The sequence below is a fragment of the Nelumbo lutea genome, chromosome 3 (assembly GCF_056320005.1).
Source record: "Nelumbo lutea isolate HS-2025 chromosome 3, American lotus-T2T, whole genome shotgun sequence".
NCBI classification, from domain to species: Eukaryota; Viridiplantae; Streptophyta; class Magnoliopsida; order Proteales; family Nelumbonaceae; genus Nelumbo; species Nelumbo lutea.
The window spans coordinates 99,219,122-99,228,708 of NC_142686.1; positions in this window are offsets into that span (position 1 = coordinate 99,219,122).

Here is a 9,587-nt window from a genome sequence, read left to right on the forward strand (position 1 = left end):
TTGGGGTGGCCTGTCTCAGTTGCCAAAGTGAGACCCTAGGCACATACAGTGTAGGATTAATTGAATCTATGAATTGGACCAGATTTTCAGTATTGCCCTGGACCTTGGAGACAGTGTAGGATTAATTGAATCTATGAACTGGACCAGATTTTCAGTATTGCCCTGGACCTTGGAGATTGATGGGCAAAACTGAAAAGTTACACCCGACCCCTAGACTTGATTATGATACTGCACTAGGTGTCGGATTGGGCTATATTTGATATACCAATCAGTGAAATCCTTAGCGGGGGTCAAAGCATGGGTATGTTGGGACTGTATGAGAATTCATCTGAGTGGGTGATCATAGTGACAGGATCAGCCCCTTTGTCGGACAAAGGTAATGATCAAGGATGCATTCTCACTAATGGAAACCAAGACTACCAGCAGTCGATTTCAATTGTTGAGATTTGTTTTGCAAAATATATTTTATATGAGATATAAAAGTATATATATTATGGTTTCTAAAAGATTTGCAAAAGGTTTTAATTCCCGGGATCCATATGAGCAGAGAGTGCAACACTGTTCCTTGCATCCGAGGGAGAGGTCTTCTCTTGTCGGGTAGTGTATGATCATTATGGGCTGAGAGGTTAAGTGTAAGACCATTGAGGATAATACCTGATGAGCTAATCTTGCATCTGCCCACAGTCCCTGGGTGTTACAAGGTGGCTTGGCCCAAGGATTACTTAGGGTAAGTGTTGGGCCCATAGAGCCCATGAGATGGGTTTCAGGGGGTGCACTGTCCATAACAGTGTATTCAGCCAGGCTTTATAACAAAGGCTGGGTCAAACCTATGTGGCTGATGTGTAGATCGATGTTGGGTCCCAGGCCATACAAGGAAGCCCAACTGGGCAGCAGTAAGGAAGGTTAAGTGAGCACATAAGCTTAATGGGCCTAAATCCCATTTCGAACTGGGTTATTTAATTAGTTAATAATGGGGCAAATTCTAAGATGGATTAGCTCAGAGAGTCTAGATCTGAATGTGATTCAGATCTAGAAACCTCCTAATGAGATTAGGAGAAAGCTAATCTAATCTGCAGATAAGATAAGGGTTTATCCTTATCACCTAAAGAGAAGGCTGATCCAAATATGATTTGGATAAGCAGCTCCTGATTGGATTAGGAGTTGATCTTTTAAAATTAACAAAAGAAGGAGGGGGCGGCAGCCTTGAAGATATATCACATTCAAATCCTTTTCAGTGCTGAAATCAAGAAGGAAGAATTAAGCATCTTTGCAAAATTCTTTTTTTGCCACCTACTTGTTCTTGCCGCCCTGTTTGCCAGTTCGATCTCCAGTTGTAGGAGAAGTCAAGATTCGATTTTGACATTAGTTCTTTGAGAAAGAATTGATAGGAAGCTGTACTCACGTGCCATCCAGTTGATTTTTGTGAAGGGTCAAGTTCTTTGGAAGAACACTACTGATTCTGCTCCACCCTGCACTGCGCCATTTTCAGTGGGAGCAGATTTTGGATCCTTCCTTGGGCATGAACACCTCCATTGGGAGATACTGTTTCTCTGTATCAGGAATAATCCCTCCCTACTCCTTTTGGTTCAGATCTGGTTCAGTTTATGGTTCAAGAATGATCATTGAAAATATAATTTTCTAAATAGGGAATGCGATTCCCAAATGAATGGAGAAAAAAAAAATTTGAAATTCGCCCCTTATTCTGCAATCTTTGGGCGTCCATGTGATGGATATCCTATCCCTTCATTATAGACAAAATTGGATTCTACTCGAAGACTGGAAAGACTTTGTTACAAGGGTGGTTGAACAGATATGGACTCAACAAGTTTGGCTTCAGACGCACATGGTTCCGAAAGGTATGGTGGAAGAAGCCCACATCAACTTCTTGTTAACTTATGTAGGGAAGGTCACACCAAATCAAGAGAAAACACATACAGGCCAGCTCATCCGAGGTCTTTATTTTCAAAAAAATAGAAATAGACCTTCGTAAGCCACAGTATCCGGGTCATTTCAACTTTTACCAAGGTAAGCCAATATGGATATGCTATTGCTACGAACAATTGCTTAGAACTTGTGCAAATTGCGGATTAATAGGTCATGCTTGGACCACCTTTAAGAGGCTGGACCAATAGATGACAGACTACAAAAGCTTTATGGAAGACAGATCTATCAATAATCCAGGCGAATGACTTCGATGGAGTATCGATTAGAAAAGCCATTGTTAATCCCGGTTTTCTCTCGATCTACAAAGAAGCAAGAACCTTGCCACATTAGACATGGTGACCATGGCTCAGACGAGGACTTAGAAGATGGAGTTGGAGGACACAAACGGAGATGCATTGATCAGTCCAGCAATGGCTACAGGTTTTAGTCTGACGGGTCAATGAATGAGTCAGCTCCTGTCGACGAGTTAACTAACCAAGAAAGTGACGCCCCAATGCAGATGACACATAGACTTCATGCAAAAGCACCATTAAATGCCCCCTGCAATAATAACACGGAACCCATAAATGGAGAACATGCATCATAGCAAAAAGCAAAGCAAGTCAGCCATGTAACTAACATGTACACCATGCATGATAATTACGTGGAACCCACACAACTCATGAAATCTTTCTCACCACCTCACTCAAGTTTTTGGCCATAGGAAAAGATGACCAAACCCAAGAAGGCATCAAACTCGACAATTGGACATTGCCTCGAACCAAATGACTATGAGCTCACTACACCAATGGACTGGCTTAGGGTCTTCAACAATGGAAGCAAATTATGAGCATTGTACATCACAAAAAAAGGAGGGATCGATGCTATTGATCTTCATGCAGGCATGAAGAAGAGAGGACGCCCATTTTCAACAATACCCGACGCCACTACAAATAACATCCTAATGGTTGAGAACAATGCACTAGTAAACTTCTTCATGGGCCTAGGACCCCGTGAAGAATTGCCACCCCAATCGCAACCATCTGCAATTCATGACAATGTCCCTTACTAGCAACCAGACTGGATGCAAACTGAAATGCTAAAGGTGGTCAAAATAGTGGAGTCAAGTAACCATTCCCCCTCCCCATATCTATAGGCCAGGTAAACTCTCCTTTCGCATATCATTTTTATTTCTCATTATTATTTTCTCACTCATATTATTCACAACAACATTGCACTTACCCCACTAATACAATGAAATTTTATTCATGGAATATCATAGGTGCTATTAAACCCTCCAAGCTCTGGGACTTGTACAAAACAATAAGAAAAGAAAAATTGGACATATGTTTTTTGAGCAAAACCAAGATGGACATGAACAATCCTAGGAACCTGGTGCAAAAATTACAATATCTGGGTTACTAAATTCATCCATCAAGAGGCCAATCAGGGAGTTTATTATGCTGATGGTCAGGAAACATCATAGCAAAACCTCTTCACATACAACCAAATTTTATCATCCTTGAAATGGAAAACCTTCCCCCAAACAAACCTTGGATCCTCATTTGTACATATGGACACCCTCAAAAAAACCAAAGAAAATTCATCTAGACCCAATTAACAAACATCTTGCAACAAACTAGTCTTCCTTGACTTTTAATTGGAGATATCGATGACCTCCTCACAACTCAAGATAAAAAAAACTACATAAACCAAATTCCCAAGACATCAAAACATCTCCAAAATTCCGTACAATTTTTTAACCTAATCGGTATAGATTATATACGTTCACCTTACACATGGACAAATGGACAGCATGGAAGAGTCAAAATCCTAGAAAGGCTAGACAGAGCTTTCGCCACATACTCCTGGATAGATCTATACCCCAACTCCATAGTTCATTATCTGCCAATTATCTCATCAGACCATGCACCCATCATGCTAACTACAGAACAAATCACAGTAAACAGAACATCCCATTTCCACTTCTTGCCTTTCTGGATAGACCACAAAGAATTTAGAAACATTATCATTTCAACATGGCAAACATATATACCCGAATCTCTACATTTCCAAATAACCACAAAACTCAAAGAGTGCAAAAAATAGCTCAAAGTGTGGAATCATCAAACTTTTGGAAAGATACAAGACCATCTCAATAAACTGTAGAAGGAAATCTTAGATTCTCATCTACAAAATGAAAGTTACCAAAAACTTAGAGATGTTCAAGCCCAATACTCATTGGCAAAAAAAAAGAAGAGGAAATATGGAGGCTAAAATCCAGGGAGCTATGGCTTACAGCAGGAGATAAGTAGAATTTTTTTTCACAAAACAACAAAACAGAGAGCCATCCAAAACCATTTTCAATGGCTGAGGAAACCATCAGGAGAATGATCATGCAATAAAGAGCAAGTTGCTCAACTTTTCATCAATTCCATGCAAGAGGTGGGGACACTCAATGAAAGTTTGAACACCAATCTCTTTTCTTTGATCACTACCCCAACCCTCACAGAGCAACATAAAGAGAATCTTTTACAACCTCCAACCTTTGAAGAAGTAACATGGGTAAGGAAATAGATGCACCCCCACAAAGCACCAAGACTAGACGGCTACATAGATTTTTTTTATCAACATTTCTGGAATGTCATAGGAAATGACAAACATCAAATGGTGCTCTATTTTTTTCACTTTGAACATCTCCCCAAAGAAATAAATATTACAAATTTGGTGTTACTACCAAAAGTCCATGACCCCATAGCTACCACACATTTCAGACCCATCGGTCTCTGCAATGTCCTCTACAAGATTATCTCTAAGTGGTTAGTGCTCAAAATGCAACCATTGCTAGAAGAGGTGATCTCCCCTTATCAATTTAGCTTCCTAAAAAACATACAACATCATACTAACCGATGAGATATTGCATCAAATGAGAAAGCAGAAAAAAGGAAAGGGTTTCATTGCCCTAAAATTAGACATGTCCAAAGCTTTTGATAGAATGGGTTGGCTTTTTCTCAAAGAGACACTCAACAAAATGGGTTTTCCACCAAAATGGATTCAAATGATTTATCAATGTATCTCTACCTCAACATTCTAAGTGAAACTAAATGGAAGATGTTATGGTATCATGGGTATGGAGATACTAACACAATTGCTAACATGTGGTGAAAGAGAAGGTCTCATTGAAGGAGCCAAGATTTGCAGGAATGGCATGTCTATTACTCATTTGTTATTTGCAGATGATTGCATTATTTTCTGCAAAGTGGATGTGTCACAGGTTAAAGTTCTACGCCAAATCATATCCATTTTTGAGCAGCTTTCAGGACAAAAGGCAAACTATGAGAAATCCTCCATCATGTTTGGCAACAACGTCCCAAGATGCCATAGTCATCTCCCATATTCTCAAGGTCAGAAAGCCTCTACAAGGAACAAAGTACCTAGGTACCAAACTAGGAGTTAAAGACAATAGGATATCAACATATCACCCATTAGTGGATCGGGTGCTATCAAAAATCACATCTTGGAACTCTAGATTCCTATCCCAAGCAGGGCGCACCACTTTGATCCAATCAAGCCATGCCAGTTTACTCCATGCAGATAGCAATTCTCCCCAAAGGAACACTTTCCAAACTAAGCAAATTGATGAGGGATTTCTGGTGGCACGTGGGTGACAGCAAGTCCAAACACACAATACAATGGAGAATAGAAAATCAACCGAAACAAAATGGTGGTTTGGGCTTCAGAAAAAGCCAAGACATGAATAAAGTGGTTTTTGGGAAACAAGTTTGGAGAACAATATCTTCTACAAACACTCTATCGAGCCAAATCATCAAACAAAGGTACTTTCCAACTCAAAGCCCATTTTAGGCCAAAACCACCCACACTTCATTTTGTGGTGGCGTTCCACACAAAAACTACTCAAAGAACTGAAGCCAAACATAATATGGCAAGTCAGTTCGGGCAGGAACATTGCAGCTTTTACGGATCCTTGGGTTCCAACAACCATGGGGGGTGTCCCACATCCCAGAGATACAACCATTGAGCCTCATGGTAACCATCACGTTTCATCTTTTCTGAACCCAGATCGAAGCTGGAATCACCAAATGCTGGCCCAAATTTTTTATGAACAAACATGCTCCCATATCCTCCAAATCACACTAGACCTAGAGTCTAGCCAAGATAATATTCTGTGGAAATGCAACATCTCCGGAATATACACAATGAAATCGACATACAAGGTTTTTGAAAACAAAAAACCATCACCCTCCCAAACACATTTCCCATGGAAGGATCTATGGAAACTGAACACTTCAGTTTTCATCTAGAAAGTGGTGTGGAATGGTCTTCTAACTTGGAATAAATGCACAAAATGGCTTCACCCCTTTGAAATAGACTTCCCTTTCTGTAAAAGTCAAAAGGAAACAACCTCACATCTCCTCTTTACATGCCCTTTTACAAGAGTAGACATCAAAGAGGAAGAGGAAGTTTATACCTCCATCACAAGGTGGTGGGAAAAATTGAAAAAGATCTCACCAGGAGGCTATACAGCTGATAGGGAAGGATTGTATCTTATTATATCTCATATGGAGAGCCATAAATAATCTCATTTATGACCACAAGAACACAAATCCAAGGAATATCATATATCGAGCATGGAAGTATCAATGCTTTCAAGACAAATGTTTTGAAAATATTAGCACCACCTTTCCCACATATGTGAGAAGGAACACCCTCACCACACTCTACACTGATGGATTATATGACTCACTCTCAAGTCATGCAGGACGAGCTTTCACCATCCAATGCATAGATAGAGGTACAGTCTTTGCTGAAGGAGAACCATGCTAGGCCATCGACAGATATGATGCAGAACTTGAAAGAAGGGTAGGATCCATCTAATGGACGCCATGAAAGGTGCGGAATGGGTGGGTGAATTTCAAAAAAATTTTCCTACCTTCTCCCAAATGGGAATCATATTCCCTAGATTTAGAATACAATATTCAATGATTCTACTTGAACCATAATCAAACCAGATCTGAACCAAAAGGAAACAGGAAGGATTATACTTGATCCGGAGAAATAATATCTCCCAAAGTTGGTGTTCATGCCCAAAGAAGATGCCAAGATCTGCTCCTGCTGAAGATGACACAGTTGTTGATGGAACGGAACCAGCAGGGTGCATCCTACACACTGGATCCTTCGCAAGAACCCACTGAAAACTCTGAACATTGAATCCTTCTCAGTCTTTTCTGCAAGACTGATGTCAAGAACTGATTTCTTGACTTCTTTCTCCCACAAAGATCGAATCTTGAAAGAGAGGGGTTGGCGACGGCTGGAGGAGAACTCCTGGGACGAAGATGGCTGAACAACTTTTCTTCTCTCTGGAGTTATTGAGATCAAGTCTCTGTTGCAGAAGACTTTCTTCTTTCTGGATAGAAGACCCTTAGTTCGAAATCTGGTATATTTGAACCTTATTTTCTCCTCCTTTCTTCTTGATTAAGAAATCCTCCTCATTAGGAATTATCCCAATCCAAATCAAAATTTAGATAGGGGATAATCTTAATCCCATCTGCAGATTAAGTTAGTTTACTCCTGATCTTATCAGAAGGTTACCATATTCAAATCTGATTTGAATTTGGTCTCCCAGAGTGGATAAGGTCATAAGCCCAATCCTTTTAACTAACATTAATCTCAGATTCGCCCCATAGATGGGTGATCATATCAGCCCAGCTCGTAATGGGCTTTTGGCCCATTAAGTGTTCAGTGTTTAATTAGTTTCCAATCTGCTGCCCAGTTGGACTTCTTTGTATGGCGTGGGACCCAAGCATTGATCTACACACTAGCCACATGGGTTCAGCCCAGCCTTTATTGCAAGGCCCAGCTGAATTCACTAAAGAACTCAATGACCCCCTTGAGCCCATCACATGGACCCTATGGGCCCAACACTTACATTAAGTGGCCCCTGGGCCAAGCCATCTTATAAAAACCCAAGGACTGTAGGCAGGTGCAAGATTATCCCATCAGGTATTATCCTAAATGGTCTTACACTTAACCTCTCAGCCCTTAATGATCAAGCACTGCCCGACAAGAGAAGACCTCTCCCTCGGCTGTAAAGAACAGTGCCACACTCTCTACTCACATGGATCTTGGGAATTAAAACCTTTTGCAAATCTTTTGAAACCGTACATATACATTTATATATATATATATATATATTAATTTTTGCAAAACAAAATTCCAATGATTGAAATCAACTGTCGGCAATTTGGTTTCCATCAGAGAGAATGCATTCCCAATCATTACCATTGTCCGACAAAGGGGCTGATCCTGTCACTATGATCACCCACTCAGATGAATTCTCAGACTGCCCCAACATGTCCAAGTTTTGACCCCCACTAAGGATCTCACTGATTGACATATCAAAGACAGCCCGATCCGACACCTAGTGAAGTGTCATAATCGAGTCCAGGGGTCAGGTGTAACTTTCCAGTTTTTCCCATCTGTCTCCAAGGTCTAGGGCAATATTGGAAATCTGGTCCGGTTCAAGGGTTCAAGCAATCCCATACTACATGTGCCTTGGGTCTTACCTTGATGGCCGAAACAAACCATTCCAGCACTTGGTGGCACATCAGTATCAGCCTTGGCAGGATAAATCTCCCTAAACTTATCCAATGGCTGTGAACATTTAAAACTAACACAAGTTTCTATAAGTGTCCAGTTTTAGGGTCTTACACAGAAATATACCAAACAACATGAATTAAACATGTATTTTGTTTATTTACACTAAATGTCAAAAGTACATCAAATTGGATTGAAGCTAAGGGCATACAAAACTGTCTAACAGAACTTTGGGCTCTAACCCAAGGGCTCAAAACAGTCAGCCAACTTCAAATATCCAGGATCATGATATACAGTGACTTATCCCAGCTAATTGATTTTTTTGCAAGATAGAAGTCAACCAAGGAGATGGATAGACCGGTTAAATTGGGCAAAACTATCAAGAATTTTATCTACTTTTGATCAACTACAATTTGTACATATAATCAGAAACTATACAGTGACTTATCCCAGCTAATCAGAAACTTTGTATAAATATTATTTTATATATAATTTTAATTCAGTTTGAAATTTTTTATTCATAAAAAAAGTAAAAATTGTAATTTGAGGCCCAAAAAAGGGTTTTTGGGTATCGGAAAGACCGGGTTGAATGGATTAACAGTTGAACCACCTAGATTGAATGGTTTTTGATCAAGTAAACATTTCTTGACCAACAAACAGGTTTTAGCATAACTGGACTCAATCAAGGCTGGGTGGTGGTTTGAGCAGTTCAACCAACCGGGTCAATGGTGGGTTGAAAACGTTGCTTTATCCCACAGTATTTATTTATAGTGTCTACAGTGAAATGCAAAATGTATATGTAGATGAGTAAAGGTGCAAAGTTCGTTCAGTATTGGTTGTAAATGGTAATGGTACAAATACAAATCTCAAGGCTGGAGTCAACTTATTTTACATTGACCAACTTTTGCCTGCATATTTCTGAAGTAAATTTTGCTCTTGTTTGGTTGTGACGGTGCAAATGCAAATCTGAAGGCTGTAGCAAATTTATTTTAAATTGATCAACTTTGAATGCAAATTTTGCCTAACTTTATTCATATTTTAAATCGATT